Raw genomic sequence first — 18,442 nt, 5'->3', positions numbered from 1 at the left:
CCTCACTTGAATCCACAGCTCACAAATTCAGCTAGTGAAGTTACCCAGTCTGTCTCCCAGGCTGCTGCCCTTCCTGCCTGCCATTTAGGTAGGTGCTGGAGAATCTAACTTTTGTTCCTCACTACTGCTGTGGAAGCACTTTATGCTTTACTACTGAGCCATTTCCCAGTTCCCCATCCTCTGTCAGTATCTTTAAACATTTATATTGTCTATAGCTGTATTCACTAGGGTAAATGTGGACAGCTACCCAGTCCCATCTCTTATCACTCTCTAGGGGTTTAGCTGGCCAGTCAGTATCTATCTTCTTTTCCAGATGACATATGTTTATGAATTTTCACAGATATGACTTCTCTTATTACCAGAGTCACACCCCATCCCATTTCTGCAGAAAACCCAGGATTCTTTCTTATTTTCACTTGGGACTTCTTTGTCAGCTTGGTATGCTCAGATGCTTTTAAAATTTTATTTATTTATTATTTGTGCATAATGCCTATAGGTGGGCACATACATGAATGAACAGAAAACAAGATGGCTAAGTCAAATCTTACTTTCCATCATTCAATCTAAGATACAACTTGGTTGCAAGGCTTGTATCATCCTCTACTTTGCTATCTTATTGGCCTTTGAATTCATCCTTGACCCCAGCTATGTAGGTTTAAGCTCATTTCCTTGGAAGGCAGTATCCTCAATGATTTTTGTAAATAAATGCTCACATTCAGTGCTGAGGAGGTCACTCATGGTTTAGAGTACTTAATATGTAATCATTAGGACCTGAGTTCAAATCCCCAGTATTCATATAAAGTGTCTGGTATGTCCATACACTTGCCTCTAATTCCAGCACTGTGAGGTATGTAAGCAGGAGGGTTACTGGGGCCTAATGGACCATGAGCTTAGTACCTTGTTAAGTGAAAGAACCTATCTCAGGAGATTAAGGTGAAGAGGGAGAGATCATCACAGCTGACATTATCCTCTGGTCTTTGCATGTGTACCTAAATATACATATCCAGTGCCTAAATACATACATACATAAAAAATAAAAACCCTTTACTTCCCAAGATGCTTTTTGTTATAATGTTTCATCATAGCAATATTGTCCTAATTAAGACAATTCTAAGTAACACAAGGTGAGTTTCCCAACTTAAATGGAGGGGAAGCATCTTGAAACTTTTAGTTATCCTTCTGAAATCCCTGAGAGATGCTCATACATAGAATCGGTGGTCTCATCAAAGCCATCCTTAAATGTGTATCCCTAGTTCTGTGCAAGAAAACTTTCACCTTTAGGGCTCTCTGCTCATAGTCATATACCCCTTTCTCTATCACAGATAAAAAATATAGTGCAAATGTCAGCAAGCTATGATTCATAGCCAAACTTGTCTATTTTCATGAATATTCATTTAAACAGAACATTCTATTTTGTTTATGCCTTGCTTGTAGCTCCTTTCATTGTAACTATTGTGAGTGGAGTGTGAAGAACGTGACTATACAGGTAGTGCATGAACAATCTAGCCTGTCCGGCTCTTCTGTAAGGGCTTGACACTTTTCTCCAGTCACTCTAAGAAAAATCAATCTGATTTATTGATAGAGCTGAAGATCCAAATCAATCCTGTATCACCTGAGGTTTCAGTTATAAAAGATCACATCCCACACTAGAGAGATGGCTCAGCAGTTTTCAGTACTTGCCATTCCCATGGAGGACCTGAGTTTGGTGGCCAGCACTCACATCAGGTGGCTCATAACACCTGTCAGTCAATCTCAAGTGTTATTCTTTAGGATGTCATCCACTGTATCATCAACATCACAGAAAGATTTCTTTTTCTTCATCTCTGGAAATCTAAACACTCTCTAGATTCCTCAGATGGAGCTGGTTTGCATCAACTCTACTTTTTAAGGTCCTGAAAGAATGGATAGTTGGATAGTAACATTATACAGCCAAGAATGAAGGTCTGCATGCATTTAAAACTTGCTCCTTAAAATCCTCTTGAACCAATAGAGTTACCACTCATGTTTCCTTGAAGACCTTCTATGACAATAAGGAAAGTCTACCCTCAAAGTTCAGTCATGACCTTCTTACTGCCTCCATGAAACACTGGGGTGGGAAAAACGGAGCCCAGCTTTCATTTAAGAAGTGAGCTTTATATGTGTACAGTGTATCTTGCTTGTGTCTCCTCAAACCATCTCAGACCTCACAGAAACACCCACATATCCCTCGCAATTTCATGTACTCTTTTATAATCCCACTGAGTCCAACTAATGATGTTTGTATGTGCACAAATACAGGGTCTGTCCAGTGGAGTCTGAACAACCTACTGGGAGTCATACCCCTAAAGGAAACTGTTCCATGCCTAATGGTCATTATTTACCAGTAAGTCCTCAGCTAGGAGTGGGTTAGCTTTCCTGGCCAGTTGGCTTATTAAAAATGACGAATCCACCCATAATTTTATCTTCTGTGATTCTATATTTTCTACTCAAAGTCTGGATTTTTTCATGTTCAGCTATCATTAACCCAACAGAGCCGCAGCTGCCACTCCAAGACCTCTGTTTAATGAGAAAATAAACTAAAGGCATTTGGGGAAAGTGTTTGAAACGGAATCTCATTAATGCATTGTTTCACAAAGCAGTCAGCGTTAACAACCACTTCATTCCTTCAAACAGCAAGACTCAATGCAATCTAATTTCATTTCCCCCTCTGTCTAGGAAGGGCCTGAGCTAATGTCACAACTTGCCTTGTCTTCATGACTTGGCTGCAAAGTTTCCTGAGACATGGAGATGTATACTCGTAAGCAGAACCCTCATCCTCTGGGGTCCTTCCACTCATCTGGTCCTTTATGACCTTCAGGTCATCTAAGGCCTAGAGACAAATCTATATTTTAAGACCTTGCCCTATATTCTTTGTTTGAAACCACCTAACCTATCATATCGATCCTAAAATACCAGGTATTTTTTTTTAAATAATTTAATTTTTTTTTTAAAGTCCAGATTTTATTCCCCTCCCGGTCCACACTCTGACTGTTCCACATTCCATACCTCCTCTTCCAGTCTCCACAAGAATGTCCCCACCCCCACCTCACCAGACCTCTCCACTCCCTGGAGCCTCCAGTCTCTTGAGGGTTAGGTGCATCTTCTCTGACTTTGTCCAGACCCGGCAGTCCTCTGCTGTATATGTGTTGGGGGCCTCATATCACCTGGTGTATGCTACCTGGTTGGAGATCCAGTATTTGGATATCTCAGGGATTCAGGTTAGTTGAGATTGCTGGTCCTCCTACAGGGTAGCCCTCCTCAGCTTCTTCAACCACAGGTGTCAGCAGCTTCTGTACATCGGTTGTGTATAAATATCTCCATTTGACTCTTTCAGCTGCTTGCTGGATCTTTCAGAGGGCAGTCATGATAGGCCCCTTTTTCATGAGCACTCCATAGTCTCAGTAATAGTATCAGGTCTTGGGACCTCTCCTTGAGCTGGATCCCACTTTGGACTTGTTGCTGGACCTCCTTTTCCTCAGGATCTTCTCCATTTTTGTCCCTGCAGTTCTTTCAGACAGGAACAATTATAGGTCAGACGTTTTGACTGTGGGATGGCAACCCCATCCCTTCACTTGATGCCCTGTCTTTCTGAGGGAGGTGGACTCCACAAGTTCCCCCTCCTCACAGTAGGGCATTTCATCTATAGTCCCTCCCTTTGAGTCCTGTGAGTCTCTTACCTCCCAGGCCTCTGGTACATTCTGGAGGGTCTCCCCTACCACCTACCTCCTGAGGCTGCCTGTTTCCATTCTTTCTGTTGGCCCTCATCTTAATTTTAGTTACTGCAAAAGAAAGGTTTGGTCCAAAACTTATTTTTTCACTAGATAGTAACCATTGGTAGAAATACACAATGATCACACACACACACACACACAAACACACACACACACAAACACACACACACACACACACACACAGAGAGAGAGAGAGAGAGAGAGAGAGAGGACTGAAATATTGGCCACAAAAACTCACATTTGTACATTTGTAGAGGGATATTTTTCCATCCACAGTTGACACTACAGACACAATTTCACGAGTCACTAGCTGATAGCCTCCCAGGATAAAGGTGACACACTCTCTCATCCACATTCTGGCTTTTGTCAGCATACTGCATGAGCTGATTTTTCTTTATCCTTTTTTTTACTGAGCAAGGTCAGAAAGTTCTCTTACTACTCACAACACACCTTTATTTCCTCTGGCTAGCCACTCTCTTCTTTCGAATCCTTGAGACCAGAGCTTTCCTTCGGCTGCTCCGACTTCCCTGGGTTCCGATGCACCTCTAGTTTCTAACAGCACCCCTCTCATTCTACACTGGAGCAACAGGGTTGCTCCTCAGATTGTGGCTTCTTCAGGAACTCCAGGTTTCATCTGCTCCTCGAGAGAGAAGAATAAACAAAATTAACATTCAAGTGCTTATTGTGAAACAGGACTATACATCAGGAAGGCTGCACATCAGAACTCAATTAACCTTTGTAAGACCTACTACAGGAGGTATCCAGCAGTCACACCCAGTTGTCATAGGAGGTAACTGAGGCACAGAACGTGAATAATTAACTTATCTATATTCACATGGCCCTTGAGTTATAAAACAGGGATTCCAAACCATGCTTATTAATCTTAGTCACACATTGCAAGCTTCAAGATATTTGTGCTCTACTCTATATGATTTGGGGGGGGGGTCAGGTTTTGGAATATAGTTCTGAAAAATGGATACATACTTTCTTCTGTAGAGATGGAGCCTTGTTTTCTTGACTGTTTCTTTCTATCCTTTGTATTAAACAGTGGCAAACAGAATGAAGGAGAGATCATTTTATTATTTAAATATTTTAGTTTTATGTTCCTGTGTCTATGATGTGTGGTGAGCATGTACACATGTTTGCACATGGAGGCCAGAGGTTGACATCACATGTCTTTCTTTATTACTCTCCAGTTTATTTATTGAGTCAGGGTAACTCATCTAACCCATATACTCACCAATTTAATGAGTTTAGAAAGTCAATTTTTCCCCAGAGGTCCCTGTCTCTTCTCCCTGAGTCCTGGAATTACAGGTGCACTGGCACATCTGACCAGAATTTACATAGGTGCTAGGTATCTAAACTATGTCTTTGTGCTTTTATGGCAGGAAATGTGTTCAATGAGACATCTTCCCAACTCCCAGCAGAGAAACCATTACTTCACAGTTATTAAGTAGAAGTCTCCAAACTATATTTTAAATGGTACAATGAGCCCAATGGAAGTGATTATTTTAATATTTCATAAGGAACCCTCTCATTGAGACATGTATTCTCTGTATATCCATACTGGCAAATGCCTTAGACAAAAGAGAAAGTATACAATAGCTTTCCCCCTTCCCACTTCTGTTTGTCTCTAAAACAGCAGAGTCCACAGCACAGCAGGAATTTAGGAAAGTGGATCAATCCATTAACCCTAGTTCATTGCTTTTCTGGCCACATAGTTTCTCCAAAAATGGCAGACCACTTGCTGAACTAATTGAGAAATGGGAAGAGAGACAATGGAGGGAAAAATACAATTTTATTCATTGAAAGTAAATAAGTAGTACTCCCTACTACTCAGCTATTAAAAAGAATGAATTTATGAAATTCCTAGGCCAATGGATGGACCTGGAGGGCATCATCCTGAGTGAGGTAACCCAATCACAAAAGAACTCACATGATATGTACTCACTGATAAGTGGATATTAGCCCAGAAACTTAGAATACCCAAGATATAAAATACAATTTGTGAAACACATGAAGCTCAGGAAGAACGAAGACCAAGGTGTGAATACTTTGCCCCTTCTTGGAATTAGGAGCAAGGCACCCATGGAAGGACCTACAGAGACAGAGTTTGGAGCTGAAACGAAAGGATGGACCATCTAGAAGCTCCCATACCCGGAGATCCATCCCATAATCAGCCTCCAAACACTGACACCATTGCATACACTAGCAAGATTTTGCTAAAAGGACCCTGATATAGCTGTCTCGGGTGAGACTATGCTGGGGCCTAGCAAACACAGAAGTGGATGCTCACAGTCAGCTATTGGATGGATCATAGGGCCCCCAATGGAGGAGCTGGAAGAAGTACCCTGGGAGCTGGGGGGATCTGCAACCCTATAGGTAGAACAACAATAAGAACTAACCAGTACCCCCTACCCCAAGAGCTCTTGTCTCTAGCTGCATATGTATCAGAAGATGGCCTGGTTGGCTATCAGTGGAAAGAGAGGCCCATTGGTCTTGCAAACTCTATATGTCCCAGTACAGGGGAATGCCAGGGCCAAGAGGTGGGAGTGGGTGGGTGGGGGAGTGGGTGTGGGAGGGTTTGGAGGACTTTTGGGATAGCATTGGAATTGTAAATGAAATAAATACCCAATAATAAAAATAATAAATAAAAAATTTAAAAAATTAAATGAGTAAGCTATGTCAACACATCAGCAATATAGTAGCAAAAACAATAACAAAAGGTACCCAGTGCCTGAGAATAGTGTAAAGGCTCCAGTTAAAACTTCTGTGTTACTCCTGCATTGGCCATCACCTTACAGAACAGACCCAGGGAACCTGAAAACAGGAAATGATGCTGTTTGTTCTACTGTAGTGCAAAGAAGTCATGACTTATAAGAATGAAACCAGAATTGAAACCTTATGGGAAGACCAGGATCCTTACAAGTTGTGAAGTTTCTCATTATTATTTATTTGTTTACTTACCTTTGGATGGGGGAAGTAAATATGTACATGTCACTGAATATGTGTGGACATCAATGGTCATTTTATGGAGTCACGTTTTTTTCTTCGACCATGTGAGTCTCAGAAGTGACTTTAGGTCTTCAGGATTGGTAGCAGATACCTTGAAGCATTGAGTTATTTCACTAAGCTCAAGTTTCCACGTTAAAATTTTTATTATTTGTTTATTTGTGTATGTGTGCATGTGCATGCACATGTGCCTGAGTGTGCATGTGCATAGATGTGTGTGTGAACATATGTGTTCATGTCTCCACAGGCCAGAAGGGACATCAGCTCTCCTTGGAGAAGGATTCACAGTCATATGATCCACCAAGAATGGACACTGGAATTCACACTTCAGTTTTTGGCAACAGTACAACAACGTGTAAACACTGAACCATCATTCATACAGCCCAAGTCCTCTTAAGCTTAATAAGTAAATTTTAGTGTATGAAGCATTTCAGATGCAGTGCCTCACTGGGGCCCTGTAAAATACTGTGTGATTTAGTAAAAATATAAATTAAAGATTGTCCTGATTTATGTGGCATTCCAAATATAGATATGTTGCATATTAAGATGAACTCAAAGTTAGTATGGGGTCTCAATTCTAATAAAATATTTGTGTTGCTTCTTGTATCTTGGAAAATCATCTATAGACTGAGAGTCGGCAACATGTCCCACCTGCCTTCTATATATATATATAATGGCATACTTGTGCCCATGTCTTGTGATCCCACTTTATGCAGGTGACAGAGGTTCCAACAGGTGATGTCAATCAAATAATGAAAGAACCAGGATGGAAACTTCAGTCTTCCTGACTACAAAATTGGTCACATTTGCAAACAGTTTGATTTATAATTCAATATGCTTTTCTTTCAAGAAATAGAATTTCAGCTTAGGATAACTGTTCTTAAGTGTGTGTCCCTTTGTCATTGAAATATTTCTAGGTAAAAAGAACCAAACAAAAATTTGTCATAATTTTAGCAGAAAACAGAATCTTAAGAGAGTTAAGTAAGAGGAGACAGCACATCTCCAAGGACGTATGTACATGGCTTATCTCTCTTGGAAGAGTCTTTGGTAAGGGAAGTGGGGATGTTGAATGACAGAAAGCATCAGGCCAATGGAGGTAGAGTCAGCCACACAAAGTGTCTGGATAAAGACCAAATTTGACATAATTTTCCAGGATACAAGAAGCAACACAAATATTTTATTAGAATGGAGAAATTTCTCAAAGAAATGAGGAATCATAAGTCTTAAATTTTTTTTCTGCATACAGAAATACAAAAGGCAAGCAAACCTCAGAAGGGCTGGCTTAGAATTTAAAGATCCCTGTGGGATCAGCATGAGAAAGGTACCGTGTCACAGAGAGTTTACACTCTGTACGTGAAGAGTCTATTAAGTCTCATAATCAGTACAACATATTGCAAAGATTCATTAAATATTTAATACTACTTTTTGTGAGGGTTTGCTAAAGAGGTTCTTGATTACTCCCTAACTGGAAAAGGGCTTTAAAACCAATCAAACCCCAAGGATTAAAATCTTCCATTCAATTGTTGGCCAAATTATAAAGGATAGTTCTCCCTTTAAAACCTTTCACTTTACTACATGCAGTACAATACAATACTGCAATTTTGAAAATTGAGGCTATTTTAGAAATCATTAGCATCCCACTAAACCTGTCCTCTTTGCTGGGATGTATGAGTGTAGATTTAAAGCATATAGTTTATGTTAAGTAGCTGGTAAAAATGTAGCCACATATCTGTGTATTATTTTATTATCTTCTGGCTATTTCTTAATCTTTAATAATATGAGGGTTTTTTTTTTAAAGCTGAAGAAGCACAGGTGAAATATTAAGATGCAGTTCAATTGTATCCTGCAGTTCAATTGATTGGTATTGTTTCATTTTATTTATTATTATAGGTGGTGGTGGTGGTGGTGGTGGTGGTGGTGGTGTGTGTGTGTGTGTATGAGTTTGCACATGAAGCACACACATGACATGGTGTAAATGATAATGGCCAGAGATGATGTAAATGATAACAGCCAGAGGACAACTTGAAGGAGTCAGTTTCTACTTCCTCTGGCAGTTGTAGGAGTTGAATCAGGTCATCAGGTTTTCACAGCTAATTTTTGACCTATTGCATCATTTCACTGATCCTAGCTAAAGTGTTTTAAATCCATTTGTCATAACCACTTTCCAAAAGTAATGTTTGTTCAATATTGTAGCATGGTGTAACTCAGACCACTCTCATGTGAATGAGATAGGGTTACTGGTGGAAATTTGTCTTTGATGCACTAAAAGTCCAATAAATTTATCATTGAATTATAAGAGATAGCATGAGAAGGCAGAGAAGTTCATCATACAAGGTCTGAACTCCAGTGTCTCACTTTTTCAAGCCTATCTACTGGAATGTTTTATTAGTAAAATGAAGGTGAGCTCTTCACTTTAGTCTCTACCAGAAATGCTTAAAGATTAAAACAAACAAACAAACAAAAAACCTGCTTAAAGTTAAAATTTCATGCCAGAGTATTATGGATTCTTTGAAAAAAATCAAAATTTAATAAAACCAAAATGATTATTAAATCTCATCTAATGTATCAAGTCCATTTTCAGTTACAAAGAAAAATGGCTTCATGTGACTTAGGAGCACAACTGACTTACAAGGTTGATACAATCACTTCTTCATCTCACAGATGGGCTTCATCTCCTCCATCCTGAGTTTAGATTAGTGAAACAACAGTTAAAAAGCAACAGGACTCACAATCTAAATATCATTTTCACTCTTGATCATCCAATAAAATAGTGTAATATGCATGTTATCTCTTAATGGTCACACACTGAAAGAGGGGAGACATTTTTCATAATATTATGGAAACAGGAGTGATTGTGAGATCTGATGAATAGAGACTGTACAATGGGAACACAAAAGAAAATACCTTCCAGAACTTGCCATAAAGGGGAATAAATGAGTAAGTAAAAGCCTTGAATGTGGGGATCAGAGTGATGGTTCAGCAGGTAAGAACACTCAGTGTTCTTGCAGAGGATGTTTCAGTTCTCAGCATCCACATCCCTCAGCTTGGAACCTTCTAGAAATCTAACTCTCTTCTGGTCACTTTGGGCACTGCACTCTCATGTTCAAATAAACACTCAACAAAATAGTCTTAAAAAAAAACAATCAATTTAAAAACAACCTAAGACTGGACTAACTGGGAACTCAGGTCAGAGCTATTGGGTAATAGATGTTGTCAGTAGAGACACAGAACCCTGGGAACCCAGAAATGGTAACATACATTCATTCTTCCTGGAAAGGAAGAAGAGGGAGTAGAAGACATGGACATGGGAATCAGGAAACATGAAAAGTGAAGGTCAGGTTGTGAATTCTGGATATTCATTGAATTAGTGTGCACTTAGGCAAGGCATTGATAGCTCGGTGAGGCAGATGACTTCAAGTGTTTCTAGATTTTACTAACAATCAGGAAGTAAAGCCAACAGAAGCTTGCTGGAATCCTTTGAGGCATACATCTGGAAGAACAGTGCAGGAAGCCCTCAGCCTCTTGGAACCGTTATTAGAATGCAGTATATATGTTTTGAATCTCCTTATTTCTTGATCCTCAAAAATCACCATTATTAACCTTGCATCATTGCCTTACCTACAGAGAAGGGAAGAGTTTTAAATAAGTGCATAGACTTATTCTAGAAAATGTCAAGTTCCCCAGCTAGAGAACTGGGACAGCTGTTAAGAGTAATTTCTGCTCAGTGTGGATCCTGGCACTGTTGTCAGACCTGTAACTCCAGCTGCAAGGGGCATGAGTCCCTCTTCTAGCCTCTATGGGCACATTCACACAAATGTACACACAGAGATGTACACACACACATAACCACACACATTCAGTGACCCTGATATTTATTAGGAGTGCTGTGTTTTATCTATTCTTTCCATGGGCATCTGCAGAAATGCTACTTGGCTGATATATCTGGCAGCAGTAGAGTTAGGTTCTATACATCTCAAACTGCACTGAGCTCAGGCTCAGGGAAGCACAGGAAGACCCTGTCCTTTTCTCTGTCAGTTTTGATTGTACTGTTATAATTATGACTATTGCTGTTGTGTCTGTAACTCCAGCATATTGATTAACGCCTATGGACTAGAGGCTTAACATACATTATTTCCATTCTGTGTGTGAATACAATGCACGGGATGAGGGCTATTATCCTCATTCTGAAAAGGAGAAAAATGATACTTCAAACTGTTCAAGGTTATCAGAGAAGTTTCTTTGGCAGCAAGTAGAGGTCAAAGCAGAGACTCATAATTGTAGAAAGTGCCAAGTCCACGTGACTGAGCACTCAGCTGGACACAGGCTTCCATATCAACTGCACACACACACACACACACACACACACACTTCTCAACACTCGCTCACAGAACATTGAGGAAGGGGAGGTGGGAAGAATGTAAGAGCTCTCTGATGGTGAGCTCTAAAGTGCTTGCTTCTAGACATGGCTCTTACACTTATGAACTCGTAGCAACTACAGTCACCTTTGTGAAACCTACATTGTAACAGAAACTTCAGGGCTACCTCTGTGTAAATGCCAAGTGCTTGCACAGCTGCAGACGTGTCTCCTACAGGAGGACCTAATCAAGGACTGCCCGAGAGACCAAGGATTGCTGGTGCAGATAGTGCCGTCCTATCAGGCACTGCTGTTTAGAAGAGATGCTTTCTTGGGACCAGTAGGGCAAGGGTGGAGGACATTAAAGGAGCTTATAACAATGTTCAGATGAACTTGCTGCAGAGTTTCTCACTTACTTCCAGAGTCTTTGTCACTGACTCTGCACCACCTCACCTCCAACCCCCAAGGGAAGGGAGGGTCAGGCATCGAGTAGTTCAAGACACAGACAAAATGTTTAGAATGCTAACATGGAGGGTAGTGATGCTTCCAAGGCCTCATTCTTGTCTCAGCAGCTCTTTGTAGCTGATGACAGCTGGGAGAGCTGTCACTTTGCTTTCTGAGGATGACCATTGGTAGGTGGCTTATATGCACATGGAGATGTGGTTGTTCTCTGGCACATGGGCAACACTAAGCAGACTCAGTAGCATTACTCAGCAGACTCAGACTTAATGAAACAAACATGTGAAGTTGGGAAGGAGAAGTGTTGGGAAGTAGGAAGGTAAAGGGGAGGTGAGAGTTGAATATGATCAAGATGCATTGAATACATGCATGAAATATTAAGAATAAATAAAAAATACAATTAAAAATGTTTCTCAAGGTGAGAAATATCAAGGCAGGGCTTAGATTCCCACAAAAAATGAAGAATATCACAAATGTTCCACGTATACTGTGTTATGCCTTGTCACTGGTGCTACGAAACTTCACAAAATTCTTTGAATGTGCCATCTAATGCAAACGGGATAAAAATAATTAATGCCATAATGTAAAAGTAATACAACAGAATTCCATGGCAAAATATTCAGACACTAATCTACAGGATTAGAAAAAATTTCTTCAGGGAATGGAATTATCTGTCTGATTTCTTAGCCAAACAGCAGTGAGATCACTACTGTTGCAGCGTCATTTGTATTATGTGAGTTATTTAGTTTGTCACATATGCTCAGTGAGTACAAAAATCAGTCAAGTGTAAAGTAAAGACAGACTGATGTAGCTCATTCATTAATTTTCACAGCAGTTGGTTCTCTGCTGGCATTTAAAATTAACATAAGGCAAAGTTCAAAAAAAAACCCTTAGCTTCATCTCAAATCACATATGACACTATGAATTTCTAAAAATGCCAAAAATACTAATTGAACTGCATTAGTACAAGATATTCACCCAGAAAAAGAGGAGTATTAAGTACTACACCTTTCAGCTTCTCTTAAAGGACGGGACTTCTAGTATCTAAATATGCTTATAGTGTTAAGGATGGTATTCTATTTAATTCCATGAGGCATAAAACAAAGTCAGAACAGAGCTGAGCCATCTCTCAGCTCAGAGTACTTGGTGCTCTTGCAGAGGACCTGGGATTGTAGCTCCTCCATTGGGCTGCCTATAGCTACCTGTAATGCCAGTTCCACTAGATCCAGTGATCTCTTCTAGACTCTGTGAACCATCCCATATGTGGCTCACACACACACACACACACACACACACACACACACATGCATAGTAAAAACATAAACCTTTAAACTGTCAGAAGACTTATGGTAAATAAGTGAGGTAATTCTTGGGTTGGTAAAACCTTCAAGCTTCTAAACTGTTGTTTTTGAGACAACTATCATCAGAAAAATATGGAAATATGAGAAATATATTAGCTTCAAGGTCAGGTGAGGAGATGTGCAGAGAGTCACTGCTAAAAACTGTTCATGAAGAAAGCGAGCCTCCCGAAGCTCCTTACGTGTTGCCGTGTTCTCCTGTTAGAGGAATTTACAGCCTCTCACATTAGGACACGTCAAACTAAAATACCAAATTTTTCTAGCCAATTTAAATCCATGGACACTGGACTTGACTTATTTCTTTTGCATATGGAAATATATTATTGTGTGTGTAGGAACACGTGCACATGTTTGTACATGCATGTAAGCCACAGGGCAACCTCAGCTCTTAGGTCTCTCAGTGGTTTGAATATTATCAATTAGTTGTGGCTAGTTTATTAGCAAGTCCCAGGAATCGATCTCCACCCCATTCCCACCAATATTTGCAATTGTTGGTGTACAATGTTACCCCCAAATATTTTCATATGGATTTTGGGGGTGGAATTCGGGTCTTTCTACTTGCAAGGCAATCACTTGACTGATGTTGCTTAGATTTTTAGTCATTTTGGCTTAGTTTTGATATGTCTGAAAGACGGTCTTCCGTGTATTTACTTTTTGTTCCAAATGATGCTATAATTTTTAATACACAGATATGCCCAATCTGAGCCAGTTCTAACTCATTGCAATGCAGTCTTTACATGCGTGCTGTGAATTCATGAGTGCAATGGCGGTATCATGTCCAGGGCCCAGCATTTCACAGCACTGTCCTTGACATGGCACCCCACCCCGATCCTCCATCTGGCCCTCACAATGTTTCTGCCTCTAAGCCATTATGCCTTCTCTGTGCCATCCATTCACAGCAGTAACAGCCAGCATTTGATTTCAACCACATAATTTATGCTCTAAGTGTTTGTTTCCATTCTTCCTTTAGACTTTGACCATTCAAGTCGCCCAAAACAGTGAGGTATTTTATACTAATGGGGGAGGGTGGAGCCAAAACTGTACCTAAAGACCCCAAATCACTAGGTACTTATGTTGATGGCCGTATGATAACTTTCAGAAAGTCTTTCCTTAGGGTTCTGACAGTCACACGTTAATAGTCTTTTGTACCCATAGTTTTTGCTATACAAGCTATATTTCCAAAGGTAGACAGAAGTAAATACCAGTAACAGTGACACAAATAACCAGAACTAGATTGCTGCAAGTATCAGCATATAAAGGCTCAGAGCTAAGATAATTTCCTTCATTGTGCTAATCATTGTTAGAATTACATCTGTCCACTATTGACTAAAGCTGGTGCTCTTTCTGTTTTGTGTAATGGAGGTATGTACATACATGTTTGTTGGGGAGTATGGGGATACAGCTTTTCCATGTGGATGTATATGGCAGCCAGAAGTTAATGTTAGGATATTTCTGATTCTGTCTCTTCCTTGTTTTATGAGATAGGGCCTCTCAGTGACCCTGGAGTTCACCATTTTGACTAGGCTGACTGGACAGTGAGTCCCTGGGATCCAGCTGACTCTGTCTCCCAGCATCATGGCTAGCTTTTATAGGAAGCGTCGGGCCCTCATGCTTGCAGAGTATGTGCTCTGTCAAACTAAGCTGCCTGCAGCCCCTGGTGTTGTTTTCTGCTCTGAAGAACATCAACAGATGCAAAATAATGTGATCTTAAGCTAAAGCAAGGCTGACATGTGTTTCCCATTCTAATCGGGTACCCTTCAAATGAGGCCATTACATTGCTGTTTCCTGATTTTATTTAGCCACCGCCCCTTCAAGCATTAAACTTATTCCATCCCAGACTCGAAAAAAACAAACAAACAAACAACCCCCAAAACCAACAAACAATATAATCCTCGGCTGATATTATACTCTCTCTTGGCCAAATCACATGTTTTGCCTCAGTGGTCATAATGTCACAAAGTAACATTCTACTCTATACTTCTACCCACTGGCAGCCACGTTTCCATTTTTTGGGTTTTTTTTTTTTTTTTTTTTTTTTTTTTCAAGCCCAAAGCATTCCACATTCTTCAAAATTTGCAGCTGGACCTGGAGAGATGGCTTGGAATGTTTTCTGTATAAGCATAAGGTTCTAACTTTAGGCTCTAGCACCCATGTAAAAACAAAAACAAAACAAAAAAACAAAAAACAAAAAAAAAANAAAAAAAAAAAATCCAAATGAAACAAATTTGGTACACCAGCACATGTGACCCCAGTGCTACAGGTTGAGGGTAGGGGACAGAGGATCATTATTGTAATAGTGTGTTTCTATGCCATGATAGACACCATGGTCAAAAGCAACTATGTTAGCAAAGGGTTTATTTCACCTTACCACTGTAGTCCATTATCAGCAAAGTCGGGGCAAAAACTCAAGGCAGAAGTCAGGAAGCCATGGAAAAAAATCGCTCGAATGCTTCTCATAGCTTGTTCAGCCATTTTTCTTAAACAATCCAGGACTACCTACCAAGGGGTATCAAGGCCCACAGAGGGCTGGACCCTCCACATTAATCATTAATAAAAAGAACATCTTACGGAATTGCTGACAAGCCAGTATGATAAAGGTTTTTTCTCAATTGAGGTTTTCTCTTCATGGATACTTCCAGCTGTGTCAGGTTGACATAAACTAGGACTTACTGGCCATCAGTCTATGGTTAGGTTCAGTGAGAGATCAGGTGTCAAGAAAATAGTACAGATAGAAGACAACATGGGATAACCTTGTCCAGTTTCTACATGCACATACAAAGTGCACATACATGAATACTGTACAGACTACAGACACATGAATGAATACTGCACCCATACATATACACAGGCACTAATAAAAAGACTACAGACAAAGAAACATAGATGTCATTAGAATAACACTAAAATGTATAAGCAATTATGTACATTAAGCCCAGAGTGACCTTAACAAATAATTTCATGCTAGTAGTCCTTTGAAAGAGTTCTAATGGGACATATATATGCTAATTGGATATATTTTTGAGGGCTTGGCAGTCCAAATCTTACTAAGCACATAAACTTTGATCCTGAGGAAAAGCTGTTAACACCTAATTTGAAAATTAGTTTTGAAAATTTTACAAATTAAAACTTTTTCATCTTTGCTTTACACTGTGTTGGAAGGTCAAAAACTTTAGAGCAAGAATCTATGATAGGAGGAAGGTGTGATTTTTTTTTAAGGAACTAAAATCATACTGAAATGATTTAATATCAGTATTTATTTCCAAGCAAATATTTCCTCTTGAAGATGCTATAATCTAAAAAAAATGACAATAATTTTCGTATGTGTTTTCTCTCTACCAAATGTAAGGTAAAATTATGAAAGCTTTTTCTGCCTCTGAGATGTTTGCTTAAGTTTGGGAGGGTATTTGAATGGTAAATTAGAGAGAGACAAGAAACCTGATAAAAGCATGAAACTGAAAGAGAATATTAGTAATCACATACTAGAGCCAAGGCTTAAAAAAATGTCATCCAAGTTTCAAGCAAAATCCATTATCAGTTCCTATAGGATAGGTTGAGAAAAGACATTTGATTGTTTTGTTAAGCTTGCACTTTGTGTCTGCCCAATGCTTAGAAGCATATATTGTGTCAGTGGGAAGTTCTCTCCCAAGGATGAGAAATGGAGTAGCTCTAAGCAGGTGTCAGGTGAACAGAAAACTGGAAACCATAAGGGTGTGAAATAACTGGAAGGACTGGTAGGCAGCTCAGAGGGTTAAGCATCTGCCTCACTAGTGTTACAACTGGAGGTAGGATCCTTAGCTCCTATACAAATGCCAGGTGGGTGGCAACTTCTAATCCTGTATGTAAGAGATAAAGAAAGCAGAAGAAGGTCAAACACCAATAGACAAATAAGTAGCACTGGGTTCAAATGAGAGACCCTGCTTCAGCATATAAGAATGAAGGTGATTGAGGAAGACACCTTATATGATAATCTGGTCCTCCATGCACATACTCACATGTCCACACAAACATACACACACATGCACACAAGACATATATAAGGCAACATCAACAACCAAAGGGCTGCTTGGGCACACTGGACAATGTCTTTTATTCAGGTGTACATTTTTTTTTCGAGACAGGGTTTCTCTGTGTAGCCCTGGCTGTCCTGGAACTCACTCTGTAGACCAGGCTTGCCTTGAACACAGAAAACCACCTGCCTCTGCCTCCCAAGTGCTGGGATTAAAGGTGTGTGCCACCACTTCCCAGCCAAGTGTGCATTTTAAAGAGCAAGCCCAGAACTCAAGTCCAGGCTCAGCATGTACATATGGATCTCATTCACAAATAATGTAAGTAGCAAGGGAAAACTGATACTCAGACCAGTTATTCAGTGAGAAAAGGTTCAGGAGGTCCCTGGAAAGATCTAGGTCCCTTAAACAGGTACTTTTCAGCAATGGCCCACCTGCAATAGAGACCCTTCTAGTAGGGCAGGGAATAAACTCAGGATGCACATGGCTGTCTGTTAATTTCTGAGTGGGAGGCAAGATCATTGCTGGGATTTTTGTCTGGGGATGAGAGTGAGTGGATACTTAGTGCTTGCTCAACAGGAGAGTCTTCTGCCAATATGCACACACTGAAACCATGCTTACAGTGGTAACAGGGGGCATCTGAGATAGACAGATATAGGAAACTTCTGCACTTAGACCACAGGAGACATAGGAAGATGAGTCACAGGCGATGCATTTTCAGGATACTTGCCTCCCCAGGCCACCAGTCTCAGGAAGAGTGCATCTTCTTTACTTTAAGTAGTTTACAGTCTAAGCTTTCTGGGATTAGAAGGTAGGTCTTCTGGAGACACCCTGATTGGTGGGTCTATCAGAGAATTTGCTGAATCTCTGCTATGGGGCATGTATTAGGTACCTTTCTTATTACTGTGACAAAATGCCTTACAAAGGCAACTTAAGGAAAGAAGGGTTATTATTGTGCTTTTTGCTTTGTCTGCTGCCTGCCTTTCTGCCTGTCTGTCTCCCATCTGTCAGCCTGTAGATCTCTGCTATCTACTATCTATCTGTCTATCTGACTCTCTGTTGGTCTGTCTGTATCTCATCTGTTGATCTGTCAATCTAGCTCATCTATCTGTTTACTATCTATCTGTCTGTCTATTTGTCAATTGATCTGTCTGTTGATCTCTCAATTTATCTCACCTTTTTACTATCATCTGTCTATCTATCATTTGTCTCTATATGGGTCTATGTGTCCATGTTAAGTTCACGCTAACCAAATTCGAAAACACATCAAAACAATCATCCATCTTGACCAAGTAGGTTTCATCCCAGGGATGCAAGGATGGTTCAATATATGGAAATCCATCAATGTAATCCATTATATAAACAAACTCAAAGACAAAACCACATGATCATCTTGTTAGATGCTGAAAAAGCATTTGACAAAATCCAACACCCATTCATGATAAAAGTCTTGGAAAGATCAGGAATTCAAGGCCCATATCTAACCATGATAAAAGCAATATACAG

General features: G+C 40.0%; 1 long non-coding RNA gene across 1 annotated transcript in view; it reads right to left on the bottom strand.

The window, feature by feature from the left end:
• Window positions 1–2,520: 2,520 nt before the first annotated feature.
• Window positions 2,521–18,442, bottom strand: part of LOC110294805 — a 53,784-nt gene continuing 37,862 nt past the window's right edge. The window contains exons 4-6 of the long non-coding RNA XR_002377983.1: window positions 6,480–6,569; window positions 4,193–4,383; window positions 2,521–3,525 (exon numbers count right to left, since the gene is read on the bottom strand). This is a non-coding gene — a long non-coding RNA (uncharacterized LOC110294805). The remainder of the gene's footprint in view (window positions 3,526–4,192; window positions 4,384–6,479; window positions 6,570–18,442) is intronic.

The sequence above is a fragment of the Mus caroli genome, chromosome 1, assembly GCF_900094665.2.
Source record: "Mus caroli chromosome 1, CAROLI_EIJ_v1.1, whole genome shotgun sequence".
Lineage (NCBI taxonomy): Eukaryota > Metazoa > Chordata > Mammalia > Rodentia > Muridae > Mus > Mus caroli.
This window is presented reverse-complemented; position numbering and strand designations above follow the sequence as displayed.